Source organism: Podarcis gaigeae (genome assembly GCF_964106915.1).
Source record: "Podarcis gaigeae genome assembly, chromosome: 3".
NCBI classification, from domain to species: domain Eukaryota; kingdom Metazoa; phylum Chordata; class Lepidosauria; order Squamata; family Lacertidae; genus Podarcis; species Podarcis gaigeae.
In genome coordinates, this window is record NC_139680.1 from 46,176,415 (window position 1) to 46,191,031 (window position 14,617).

A 14,617-nucleotide genomic window follows, 5' to 3' on the forward strand; every position below is an offset into this window, starting at 1 on the left:
TACTTTTGTGTATAGAGCATTCACATGTGTGTCCCAGCTGGTGTCAACTGGGAGAAGGTGTCTTTTTTCTAAACAGCAATAAATTTATACCCACAGCATGCTGTTCTGGGGGTTATGCTTGCTGCACACACACCTAGGCTAATTTTGGGGGTTGTGCAGATGCACAGGAAGGGGGTGAGGAAGCCCCATCACACTAGCAAAACTCACTGTGTCAACTTCCACTTGCAAGACTAGTTAGTTACATCCCATTCATATAGTCTGTTTTTTCCTAAATAATTTAGGCTTCAATAACTATGCTCACTTATCTGAAGGTAAGTCCCTTTGAATTCAGTGAGGTTCACTTCTGAGTAGATACCTTAATACACATCCATACTCTCAGTGGTTAGTCAGATTCACCAAAGACCATAGGCTCCCAAACTGTGGTCCATGAAACACCAATGGTTCACAGGCTTCACTCAGGTGGTCCATGGTATATCCGCACTAAATATTCATGTTGATTTTTTAAATTTCTTCTTTTATTTCTTATATTGTATTACAGTTGGAATTCTGTGGAATGCACATTGTAATACAATAAGGTGCAACACAAGAAATAAAGGAAGAAATAGTAATGCAATTGAAAATCAGACAAAACCACTAGAATGCCTATATTACGCAAATCCACTTGAAAAAACACGTAAACGTAATAGGCTGTATAATAACAATTGTTCATTTGAAAATCATACAGCACCCAGCACATCACATTGTAATTGCTACAACAGCAGTTTTCAAGTAGTCCGTGGGATAAAATGTTTGAATGTTTCACTCTGATTGTCCCACAGGTTGCTAATCAATTATTTTATTACCCCCTTAATTACTTAGTAATCTTTTTTTTTAAATTCTTTTTGGTTGCCTGTATTTCTACTGTTATTTCAAAACAAAATTCCATGCTAAAAATGAGAGAGGAAGACTCTCTGTGATAGTGTTTGCCAACTGCAGGTTTTTAAAAGCACTTAAAAAAATATATGCCTTGTTAATTTGTGATCTTTTTCTAGCTGATCAAAACTGTTTTAAGTGGTTAACTGATTTAGCATTACAGTGCTAAATGCTTACATCTCCCCCATTGAAATAAATGAGACTTTAAAGTGTTTTGCTTTGGCTGTATTTTTCCTTTAAATTCTTTCCCAGTTATCTGAAATATCTTAGCTTCTGGGTTCTTTGTAACAGACACCATTGCATCATAATAACTCAGGCATATTATCATGCATCTTTACATGGATTTTGCATATAGCTCTACCCTGAAATCCACATGCTTTTGTGAAGCATACTCTCCCCCCATCCCATATAAGTCCCTTTATTATAGCAGTGCCAGCTACTTCAGCTATCGTTAAATGTCTGTCAGCATTTCCATTCTAAACCTTATTTTCAGGGGATTTATTTCCTAGATATTTTAAGTCACATCCCTCTAGGTTTGCTATAGAAATTCATAACATAAAGTAGGTGTCAATTTATTTTTCTTTTATTCCACCCCCCCCCCACTCACCCCACATTCTGTCTGAATGACTACTTCCATACAAAACTGTAACATGGCCTTCATAGGGGTTGACTGGGCATTTTGTTCTATGGTTCCAGCTACGCACACTGTGATAAAAAGACACATGGCAACATAAAGAGGGTGAAAAGGGTGCACTTCGAGTTATAGAAGAATGCTTGGTTGTTTACAGTTTTGCTCTTAACAATTTACCTTTTTAAAGAATGCATTAGGGCCACAACCAAAAATAAATGTCAAGGTCACTGATAATTAAAATACAATATACTCAGAAACAAGTTCTGCTGAATTCAGTAGTGTTCCCCGAGGTAAGTGCTCACAGGATTGCAGCCTTACTTCCGAGAATAGTAAGCATTGTTATTTATAAAGGCTAGGCTTTCTAAAACATCTGCACAAAACTACAGGTCCTAGAATTCTTTATACTGAAAGGTTCTAAACAAGTTACACATTAATACCTGTTTGCAGGGCCCATTTTAATGCTGTTTTGCAAAGGGCCTTGCAAAGTCTGGAAGCTACTACTGGGACACAAACATTGTCCAGACACTTACCCAATGACTTTATTAACAGAGAGCCTTCTAACAATAACTTTATGGGGGCTGCTCCCCACCCCCAAGTTGATGGGTTTTGCCATTCACATGGTGTGCGTTCATGGTGTCATGTGATCGATTATGCGGGGCGAGGCTTACCTGGGTCCCCCAGTGTTTTATTCAAGTTGCCACCCCTGGTACTCAGATCCGGTTTCAAAAAGAACAATTCTGATAGGATCCTAATGTCAAATGGATCAAGTGACTTGAGTTGGTCCTGTTCTTCAGGAAGCATCGTTTGGTTTGCAGACACATTGTTTTCAGATGACATACCATTTATTCACAGCCTCATTCCTCACCAATCTGAAGTGGCTAAGTTAGGACAGAGGAATCTGGCTTCTATCGAGTCAGACCATTAATCCATCAAGTTCAGTGTTGTCTGCTCGACACTGACTAGCTGTGGGAGGCTCTCTAGGATTTCAAATGTAGTGGTACCTTTGTTTCCGAACGGCTTAGTTGTCGAACAAATTGGCTCCAGAACGCCGCGAACCCAGAAGTAAGGGTTCCAGTTTGCAAATGTTTTTCAAAGCCGAACATCCGACATGGCTTCTGCTTGAGTACAGGAAGCTCCTGCAGCCAATTGGAAAACCTTGGTTTTCCAATGGTTTTGGGAGTCAAAGGGACTCCCGGAACAGATTAAGTATGAAAACCAAGGTACCACTGTAGAAGTCTTTCTTTGCCCTACTGGAGATACCAGGGATTGAAACTATGACCTTTCACCCACAAAGCATATCTTCTACCACAGAGCTACAGCAGCCATTTTATCGTATTGCTAATAACAGATGTAATTAAAGATGCAATTTAACGGAAGTCAGTATTTTCATCAGATGTTTAAAATTTAGTTTAAAACGTACTGTCCATGTTATTTCTACTTGATTTGTTTAAACCTCAGTTAATCGTATGCAGTGGTACCTCGGGCTAAGAACTTAATTCGTTCTGGAGGTCCGCTCTTAACCTGAAACTCTTCTTAACCTGAAGCACCACTTTAGCTAATGGGGCCTCCTGCTGCCGCTGCCCCACCCAAGCACGATTTCTGTTCTCATCCTGAAGCAAAGTTCTTAACCCGAGGTACTATTTCTGGGTTAGCGGAGTCTGTAACCTGAAGCGTCTGTAACCTGAGGTACCACTGTAGTGTTCGTTTCCAACCAGACTGTTAAAAAAGAATAGGCTAGATTGTATTTTATTCTTTTTTGATACAAGGACGTCTGCCCTGCCCTGCTGGTGCCCATGAGCCACTCAGGACGGCTTACAATAATTTAAAATTGTTGTCAAAATGTAAAGAAAAGGCACAAGTGAAATATATTAAAATAAATTTAAAATGTGACATTAAAAAATATAGCCAAGGGAGAAGCTACAGATAAAACATGACCTTTGCAGCAGACGCCTGGCAGGCAAAAGCCTACTGGAATAAAAATATTCCTTAATGACCAGTTCCCTGCCATTAGCACTCTTCCTTCTGCCCACTGCCCTTGTAATGACTGCTCACCAAAGCCTCCTACTGAGCCCGGCCTTGGCTGGGGAGGGCGGGGTATAAATAAAAAGTATTATTATTATTATTATTATTATTATTATTATTATTATTACTACTACTACTACTACTACTACTACTACTACTACACTAACCCCTCCCCCATATTTACAAAGTATTGCAGCAGGAGAAAATGTTGGAGTGCAGTGTCCCGTGCACAGCGGAAGGATGAGGAGTACGTGCCACATACTCTATATTGCTTTATTTACATTTCAAAGCTGGTAGATTACAGAAAAACATCTTGCCTCTGCCGGAGCAGAGAAAAGCATCCTCTCTCCTCTAAAGCACGGAGAGAACAACACTGAACTGCAAAGAACAGTGAAAACAGGAAACCAGTGTACGTCACATCCAGTCTCCTTTCCCGTGAGAAAACCCAACAGCATTTGACTGTGGAATGTAAACATTGTCTTGTGACAAGCACTTCGCTGCTCAGTGAAGGAAGCAGAAACCAACATCCTCCCCCTTTCTGTGAACATCACTGGGCAGCGTGTTCGTACAATATCAGTACAAACCCAACTTCTGCACATAGGTACAGTGTTGATCCCTTGATACAATCTTGGACAATACATCAGCAGGAATTTCATTACCTGGCATATAGGACACCGTTACGAGTCCCTTTTGAATACGTTCCCTAGCATGTTGCAACTTCAATTGCAAGTGCTTCGTGCTTTGCTTACAACCTTCAGAATTCAGCAAAGCCAAACATGCTTTGTTGTCCTGGTAAACCTGGATTGGACATTTGACAGGAATTTTCATGTCTTTGCACAATTGTAACAACCATTCACAATCCTTAAGTGAATAAGACAGTGCATTCAGTTCAGCTTCACAAGTACTTAAGCTAACTGTTGTTTGCTTCTTGCATGACCAATCAAATAGACCCTGATTGTACATATAGCAAACTCCAGACGTACTTTTCCTGTCTGTAGTGTCACTTCCAAAACTTGCATCTGCAAATATCTCAAGACCACCAGACTTCTGATTGTTAAATCTCAGTCTGTAATGCATAGTGCCTTTCAAATACCGCGCTATGCGTTTCAGAGCTTTCCAATCCTTAACAGTAGGATTGTTGACTTGTCTGCTTAGCAAATTACAGCTAACAGCAATGTCAGGTCTTGAACATCTGGCAATGAAGTTTAGCTTGCCTAGCACACTTCTGTACAGTGTAGTGTCAGAAAATGCTTCTTCAGCGTCATCTACCTGATAACCTGTTGTCATCGGTGTGTCTACAGGGTTAGCATCCATCAGGTTTAGTTTGCTTAACACATCAGCAATTTTCCGTGACTGGTGTACTAGAATGTTACCATCTTGATCTCTCTCTATTTCCAGAGATAGGTAGTTGTTTACCTCACCAAGATCTTTCATGTCAAAGTGCTCTTTCAGTTGAGCTAGGGCGTTATTGTACATTGTGACATCCTTCCAAAAGAATAAAAGATCATCAACATAAAACAAACAATACAGTTTCTTTTGCCCCTCCTCTTTGACAAATACACATGGATCAGCTTTCCTTTGCTTAAAACCTAGAGAAAACAATACTTCAGTGAGTTTTGTGTGCCAACACCGTGCACTTTGTTTGAGACCATAAAGGGACTTTTTCAGAGCACAAACATATCCCTGTTTTACCTGTACGCCATCAGGTGGAAGCATATAAAGTGATTCATCTAGAGATACGTACAGAAAAGCTGTATTCACATCATGGTGACTAATGTGTAGATTCTCCTCTGCAGCTAGCTTGAGCATAAGCCTAATGCTCTCATACCTCACTGTGGGTGAGTAGGTCTCGTGATAGTCTTCACCTGGTACCTGTGCAAAACCTCTGGCTACCAATCTGGCTTTGTGTCTGACTATCTTGCCATTTTGATCAGTCTTCGCTTTGAAGACCCATTTGCTTCCAAGCAGTTTCATTCCTGGAACTACTGGAACAAGGTCCCATGTTTTGTTCCTTTCCAAGGAATCAAGCTCAGCCTTCATGGCATTTAACCATGGCTCAGCTTCCTTTGAATCCAAATCCTGGATTTCTTGGAAACTTGAAGGTTCAAATACCTTCTTGGAGCTTTTAACAGCTGTTACTGCTATCTTAGCAAACTCATCAGCAAATCTCTTTGGAGGTCTGCCTTTTGTGGCTCTCTGTGACCTACGAATTAGCCTTAAGTCTTCAATACTCTCCTCTTCCTTCTTAGGAGAAAAGTGACCTATTGTGAACAATGGTTCCTCTAATTCTTGATCAGAGCTTTCAGAGGGTCGCATAGAGGCTTTCGCACTCTTGAAATCCTCTGAATCACCCGATTCAGTTTCAGACTCAGAATCAGAACCTTCATCAGTGGGTGTGGGTTGTTGTGGTTGCTTTTGACTATCCTCAGTCTCATCACTGTCATCAGGATAACTTTGGAAAATTCCCACATTCTCCCCCCACTTGGCATTGTACTCAACACTGCTTGTGAGCTTAATTGCCTTAGAGTCAGTCATCATTATTCTGTAAGACCCTTTCTGATAACCTAGAAAGATACCATGCAATCCACGCTTGTCTAACTTGGAGCTTTGTGGTGAGTGAACCCACATGTCAGAACCAAAAATTTTCATGTGTTTGATGTATGGCTTCTTGCCAAACATCTTCTCATAGGGGGTACAACCAATCGCTGAAGATAACCTGCGATTATAACTGTAAACAAAACACGAGAGAGATTTGGCCCAATAACTCTCTGGAAGATTGGCATCATGCAGCAAGGTTTTTAACCCTTGAAGCAATGTCTGATTTGCCCTCTCGCAAATTCCATTCTGCCATGGCGAGCGAGGACTAGACAAATCGTGTTGAATTCCTTTCTCAGTCAGAAAAGCTTCAAACTGCTGAGAAGTGAATTCTCCCCCGCGATCAGTGAAAAGAATTTTTATCTTCTTACCATGCACATTTTCCAACCAAGCACAGAATTCCTTGAACCTAGGAAAAGCCTCTGATTTCTGCTTGAGATTGTACACATAAATATACCTGGAAAATGCATCAATGAGAACCATGAAGTACCTGTTTCCACCCAAAGAGGGCGCTAGTGGTCCAACCAAATCAGCATGAACAACCTGGTATGGTTCTGTAGCTTGCCTACTAGACACCTTACCTTTCGCAGCCATTTTCACCTTGTTTGCTGCGCATGCCTTGCACTTCATGTGGTACCTGCAGGGTTTAATAGTCATACCTTCAACCAAGGCAGGCATTTTAGATACTGCCTCAAAATGCAAATGACCAAATTTTCGATGAAAATCGTGAATACATTCTGCATGCAAACTTTTGTTAGTACCTGCAGTGCAACAAGTGTCATCCTGCACAACATCATCAAAATACAAAACATACAAACGATCAACATATTCAGCATGCAATACATAATCATTTTTCTTTGTGATGATGCACCTTTTGTTCTTAAAGGAAACGTCAATTTTCCGCTCATTCAGCTGTCCAACGCTGAGCAGATTATGTTTGGCATCTGGCACATAAAGCACATCCTGTATCGATAAGTCCAAACTGTGAAGAACAACAGTTCCATAGCCTTTACTGGGGATTGTGTGGTCATCCGCCTGGTGAATCGCACCTTCCTGCGGTGTAAAAGACACGAACAGTCGCTTATCGTTGCACATGTGGTGGGTCACCGCTGAATCAACAACGAAGAAAGATCTAGATGTCTTCTGGACCTCTGCAACCTTTGGAGTGAAGCGTGAGACCATTGCCTTGTGCTGCGTTGTCCTGGACACCGGACCTTTGCCTTTGCCTCGGCCTTTTCCACGTGATGAGCTTTCGCTGCGCTGCTCTGTCTTGGCCCTGGGATATCTGCATTCCCTCTTCATATGGCCTAGACGTCCACACGAGTAGCATTTCACTGCCTTCAAAGCTTTGGCGCCATCTGGTGGTTCCACTGCACTCTGGGATGACGTCTGTGAAGTCTCCCCCTTGCCCATGCAGCTAGCACCCCGGCGGTCTGCTTCATTCTGAATCACGGCAGTATCACAGGCTACTGTGAGTTGAGCATGTGGCTGATTGGCATCAAATTCCCCACTTGCCTCAGCCAGCCTTCTGCAGCTAGCCATCATGACTCTGACATTAGCCTTCTGCGTCATCTCTGCTGCTTTAAATCAGGCTGCTTTATACAAGCTGTGTCTGTGCTGCTTCATTCCAAAAGCAAGTTCAAAACAGCCTCTGCCTGTGAGCCTGTGCCACTCTGCTTAATTGCAGCTGCTTCAACCCTCATTCCAAAGGCAAGTTCAAAAGTGCTTTCTCTCTGCTGCCTTAAATTCATGCTGCGTCACTTCTGCAGCTGCTTTATTCCAAAAGCACTTTTAAAAGTTACTTTCGATTTCCCCAGCATAGGAACTTGTCCCTTTGAGCCTTTGCCTGTGCCACGGCAAAACGGCCTTAAAAGTTCAAAGTCCAGCCATAAAGCCATTAATTAGAAGCTGGCAGGCTGCCCGGAGCAGTAGCACATACCTCATCAATCATCTTGACACGCAGAGCAGATACCGTTCGATCTGTCCCTCTGCATTCCGATCCTTTGCCGGCACTCCGATTCGACTTCTGGAGCCCATAACCATGTGTTGGTGATGAGCAGCGTCCCGTGCACAGCGGAAGGATGAGGAGTACGTGCCACATACTCTATATTGCTTTATTTACATTTCAAAGCTGGTAGATTACAGAAAAACATCTTGCCTCTGCCGGAGCAGAGAAAAGCATCCTCTCTCCTCTAAAGCACGGAGAGAACAACACTGAACTGCAAAGAACAGTGAAAACAGGAAACCAGTGTACGTCACATCCAGTCTCCTTTCCCATGAGAAAACCCAGCAGCATTTGACTGTGGAATGTAAACATTGTCTTGTGACAAGCACTTCGCTGCTCAGTGAAGGAAGCAGAAACCAACAGGCTGGCATCTCTCTGTTTCAGGCGACAATGGGGGAGTGTGCCTTTGGGGGTGAAGTCAAACTGTTGGAAGGTTACAATGCCTGTTGTGGCTGTAGAGACTGATTTAGAAGAGACATGTTTTGTTGCAGCTGGGGCAGATGAAGGCAGGCACCATGGTGTTTCTTCTCTCTGTGCTCCTCCCAGCAGTCATTTCTCCACTGGGCACTGCTATGGATGCATGACCTGTATCCCAGCAAAGCAGGCATTGTACATTGATGTTACCTGCAGCAGCAAAACCAGATGCCTTTATTGGCCCCACCTGCAACAGAACATGTCTTTCCTGTATTGGTATCTACAGAAGGCACTGAAACACTCCAATGGTTTGACTTCACCCCCATTGTCTCCCAAGACAGATGGGTGCCAACAATATAGTTGAATGTATAAGTAGATTTTCATTTAGATAAACCTGCCCATTTGTGAAATCAAAGCGATTAATTGACTCACTGGATTATTGAGACAAAGAAGAGAAAAGATAAAGGTAATATCTTTTGTTAGAACAATTCAAATTGATTCAAATGTTCTGCAAGCTTCTGAAGCATGCAAGATTCTTTGTTGAGTATAGAAGTTGAAAGCCAAAATGAAAGGAAATGAATGGATCTGTGTCCTTACAGATTTTAATTATATTACTATTCAACTGGACTTGTCCAGAAAAGCAAGAGATTATGTTTTAGGTTAAGACTAATTCTGCTTGAGATGAAGGGAGCTCAAAGAGAGCAACTGCTTTGTTCTCTTACTGTTTCCCTTTTCATGGTTTGGGGATGAGATCAGAGACATTCTGATCTACTGTGCTGAAAATTCTCGTGTTCATTCAGTGAGCCAATCCACAAATTTTCTCATATAGCACCAGCATGCAAAAGGTCCCTCTGGATACTCTCTTCTAGAACTGATGCTTCATGCTGTGTTTGAGTCAGCAGCACCTGGAATAAGTTTCTAGGTTTAGGAAGTTTCAGAAATATAGTGTCTGAGTTTCAGAGTCTTGAAAAACCATGGTTTATCCAGGAAGGTACATTCCACCGTAAGCCTTGGTCCCATGTGCTTCACCTTCCCTCTCCTTGCTAATGTGGCTGCAAGGAGGATATTAGAAGCTTTCCATGCCATTTTTTAAATTAATTGCAGTTATGTCTTAGCTCTAAATCAAGGCTAAATTTAGCTACAGATTTCTGGAGCAAAAAACCCCTTCATATCTTGTGATTTGATGTTGATTTGTTTCCAGCAAGCTATAGTTAATATGAAACACAGTTTGCTAGGTTTGGACAAAATGGAAATCTGTGGTTAATCAAAAGTGAAGTGAACGATTCCTAACTCCTCTTTGCAGCTATGTCGAAATAGAGAAGAGGAAGGTCATGAATTGCTGTGTCCTATGCCCATCATAAGACATGACTGATAATGATGTCTAAATGCAACCATTTTGTGCCTTTGTGCGTGCATCTAGATATGTGCTGCAGATACCATGCCATAGTTCTTATATGCAGAAAAGGGGTTTTGTTGAGCATAAGTGCCATTCATGTTACATTTCCAGATGTCAGGCCAATAAACTAGGATGTCAGCAATATATGCATCAGGTACTTATTGTGCAATACACTGTATTGTAGAAAAACTGCCACTGATGTGATTATCTTCTTCTTTGGTGGTCACTTGTAGCCAAGTAAGATAGTCTTCCATGAACAGAGTCTTAACAGTGAGTCCATAAGTGACTGTGGAGGCCAATTCTGGATCCACATATCCTTCCACAGTGGGGACATAGGTTTCTGGGCAGGAGTTGATCACAGTGAGGGTTTGCCAAATGTGCCTTCCTCTTAGCTCATTTCTCCCTTTCACCCTGAGTTCGTTGTTCTTCAAAGTCCATGATACCTTTGGAAAGGCTGTTCTCCAGTTGGAGCGCTCCCAGCATTAGCATCAATCTGATGTTCCTTCCCTGGCCTGGTAACAAAGAGACCTACTGCCTTGAGAGCCAAGTATGAAAAGGGTAACAAGAATAATAGTGAAGCCTAGCTGTTTTACTTGAACTCATTGCATAAAGCATTGCACCAGGTTAAAAGAATAATATCTTCAGGAACTTGAGTTACAGTTATATTAAAGCAATATTGATTATTTAAATATATTTTCCTCTGAGGGAGATTTAGAATCAGCTACAAAATCTTATTAAAACAAATTCTTGTTTTTTAATTATACCCAGGCTAGTAAATTATGTAATTTCCTATGGGGATACAATTGAGAAACTGACTGTTGACATTTTCAGTTTGTTACTCTCCATCTGAACCTTTCTAAAGGGCCACTCTAAAATACAAAGGCGCTGATGTTAATTTCACTACAATAAATGGGCTGAGCCTCCCTAGAATGCCTTGCTGACTTTAGGATCAAGGCACAAGTTTACGCTCGTGCTAAATGTGTGAGATGCTTCTGAGCTTCTGTGTGCTTACATAAGAATGCAATCTTTGATCATAGAAGCAAACATTCTATGTTTGCTCAGAAATTGTCTTGCTCAGTCAACAGTGGATGTTTCTGGGTTTGGAAATATGAGGGAGCCTTTGAGGCTAAGATTGCATCAGAGCTGCACAGGTAAGGTATCTAGAAGCTGACATAACAGGAGTCTGGAGGCTGCATGCTGAATGAATTGTATTTGCCTAGACATTTTCAAAGCCAGTCTTACTTAGAGCACATTAAAACAATCTAGTCCAGATGAGGTACTATGGCTGATTCTATCAAAGTAAGGGAACCGGTAAATGTACTGTTGACTATGGCCAATACTTGGGTATCCTGGAGTCCTGCCAGATCAAATAACATACCTAGGCTCCTAACATGCCTTGGGAAGGCATGCAAGCAGGATCTGTGAGCAACAGCACTCGCCTCACCCGCCCACCACCTTGCAGTTTGGGGACACTTGGACACTAAATCTGCAACCAAACCTTCCCCCCCCCCAATGGAATTTAGCAGCAATACTACTCAAGTCGGCATGTGAAAGGAAAGAATGGAAACAGGAGCATGAGACCTATCCTTATTTCCCCTTCCTTTCAACTTCAGCCATCTTGAGGGAGTTGTGGACGTTTCTTTCTTCAACTGCCCAGCATCCTGTTCCTCTGCTATTTTTTATTTTTAGTTTGATCACATGAAATTGCACCTGTACTGAGGCTAAAACTCTAGAAGTCTGTGTGGGAAGAGTGTGCATTTCCCGATTTCTGGAATGAGAATAGAACGCTGACACGGTGTACAATGATCTCAGCAGAGCAGAGATTACAGCTCATTGCACTCCTGGTGAGTTCAGTTGTGGATCAATCTGGAATTTAACAGGCTTCACGTTGCTACTTTTGCAATCAGCTTTTGGCAGTTCCTTGCAAGGGTTTCATGTCCTGTTGTCACTGTCCTGCATATTTATTTATCCATCCATTCCTCCCACCCCCTTTTGTTTGTTGCTGAAGACAACTAATTGTTTTTAGACTGTTTGAAAAACTTATACTATCTTGTCACACTTTTCTTTTTCCAACCTCTACTGTTCTTCAAACATTCTGTAATATCATGCAGCTTGTATAAAAACATTTCAGCTTGATTCAAGTAACGTATGTGCATGAGACTGGGAGAGAAAGAGAGAAAAATAATTCAGGTGTCATTGTTTTGTAATCTTACTTTGGATTATACAGAGATGTGCGTCATACATGCATGTATCTTCTCACTATCGTTACTGCTGATATGATGAGATATTGTTGAGAGCATTTAGGCTTAAGTTTCCTCCCCCACTCCAGCTGACAAGATTTCTGAAAACTTCTAATTTTACAGCTCTAAGCTAAACTTACAAGAATCTTGAAAAACAGTGCAGCTCCTTCATTAATTTTGTATTTAATATAGTTCCCCTTCCTATATATAACACAGAGAAATGCACATGCAACCATTACTATGTGAGCATGATTGCTTATCTCCATTATTACATTTATCTTCACTTGTGAGAAGAGATATAATAATTCATTTGTGGCTACGACACTTGTGAATTATCCCTCTTCACAAGAGGAGATAAATGTCATAAGAGAGATCAGTTTCTATGTGTTCTTTTCCAGCATACAGGGGATTTATTACAGGGCTATTGGTGTTTATCTTGATGAGATACAGATTACTTCCTCATGGGTAATGATGGGATCCTGTTTTGTAAGGATAAATTCCATGTTGTTGGTACAGATTGGAAATTTTCTGTGTTATATGTTTCTCCATAAAATCAATTCTCAATTTTAAGTCCACACACAACCTCCTAGACACTGCTCTAGGGTCCCTCAGATTCCAAGAGATGACAACGGCCAAAGCCCACAGTAATACACAGAGCTATGGCAAAAGGATGCTGGGAGCACTAAGGATTATTTTGAAGTATTAAAAACTTGTATACTTTGTACTGATGCTTCAGTTGCATTCTAATACATCTATATGTGCATTTATGGCACTGGCTACCAGAGTTGGAACTTCCACTCTTTAGATCAGGATCCTTTAACTTGCACTACCAAAGATCTGCTGCAGCAGAAACAAGGAATAAATGGCTGTTCACATGGGTTAAGCAACTACAGACAGACAGACAGATTTAGGGGTTATGACCATTGACAGTTTCTCCGTTTTCCTTGCTTAACTAGGCACTGATGCTATTTTTGTCATGTTGCTCCCCCCCACCCCAGAATAAATTTTATACTGCATATAGCTAGACTATCCGATAGCTGTAGTATATTGATGCTCTTGATTTTATCAATTTGCTTTCTCATTATTTCTATTGTGTTGAACCGGGAGATCCCAACAGTCTAATGTAATAACACAGACAAGAGCAGGAAAGCTAATTAATTTGCATACAAAAATATTCAGCAGCGCAGAACCCGCTGTAACAAGGCATAAGTGAAATAGGATAAAGCATAGTATTTTGCTTTTGGGTTTGGTAGGAGTATTCCTGTGGATTTTTAATCTAGCAGCAAAGAGCCAGGGCCCAAGCACAGCCAAAACATTTTTTTTAAAAAAATAAAACCCTATTATAGATTCTTTAGGTATCAGCATTGCATAATGCTGCAATGTATCATGTTTCATTGTGGCACTTTCTCCCATTTGTCACTTTGCGTCACATTGCTATATCTCAAAAATCACAGCGTTTCCTCCTTTTTCCTCTTTAGGAAGGCAAATGGGCACAAAAGATCCGGCATTGAAGACAAGGATATTTCAAGTATCAGGGTCTCTGAATAAGAAGAAATTTAAATTGATATTTCAAGGATCTGCTATCCAAGAGAGGAATTGATTATTTAAACTGATCTGCTCTGAAGCCAAGATATTCAGGAAAATAAAGTATTTGCTTTTGCATTTGAACTGTTCCTCTTTAATGAAAATGTTTTTCTTTTCTTTTTTTACATAAAAAATGTTACACATTGTAGAAAAATATTTTCCTTAATTTGTTTTCAGAATTCTCATTTAAAATTAACACTGCATCACTATCTTTGATGGTATTCAACACTAGTCCATAACCAGTGTTTTTTTCTGCGGGGGACGCAGGGGTACACATATCCCTAAACATTTTGTGAATCTTTGTACTTTTGTCCATCTACTGTATTTATTTTCCCTGATTTGAACTATAAAATGGTGATTTTCTTGAGTCAAAATGAGAGTACCCCTAAACATTTTTAGGGGGGGAAGCACTGGGCATAACTAACCTAGGTCCTTTGAGTCTACTTTGAGTAGAATTTAGTTGGCAACAACCCAGTGTGCTTACTCTAGAACACTTTTTTGTTTTTTAGTACTGATTATATTCACTTAGGGGAATGTATATATTCCAGTGTGATATTAGTATTAAATAAAATGTGTTTTATTTCAGTTGGGCTTCTTAACAATTACATTTACTTAGGTTTATGATGCTGAGTAAGTTGAAGAAAAAATTCATTTAAGCAAAGAGGACTAGTGTCCATGCACACACCTTTAGGACTGAAGTGTTAAGGCTTTTGAAGATGCAGGGACTGGTTGTCCTCTTTTTCATTGGTATGTAAAATGACAGTCATAGAGATCCATAGCTAAAAGTAGAAGTGGGCAAATGTGTCCTCTTTTTTGCT

The 14,617-nt window shown here is 40.8% G+C and overlaps 1 long non-coding RNA gene across 1 annotated transcript in view; it reads left to right on the forward strand.

Annotated features, from left to right (window-relative positions):
* Nucleotides 1–13,881, forward strand: part of LOC310841044 — a 377,295-nt gene extending 363,414 nt beyond the window's left edge. The window contains exon 14 of the long non-coding RNA XR_014562292.1: nucleotides 13,694–13,881. This is a non-coding gene — a long non-coding RNA (uncharacterized lncRNA). The remainder of the gene's footprint in view (nucleotides 1–13,693) is intronic.
* The last annotated feature ends 736 nt before the right edge of the window (nucleotides 13,882–14,617 follow it).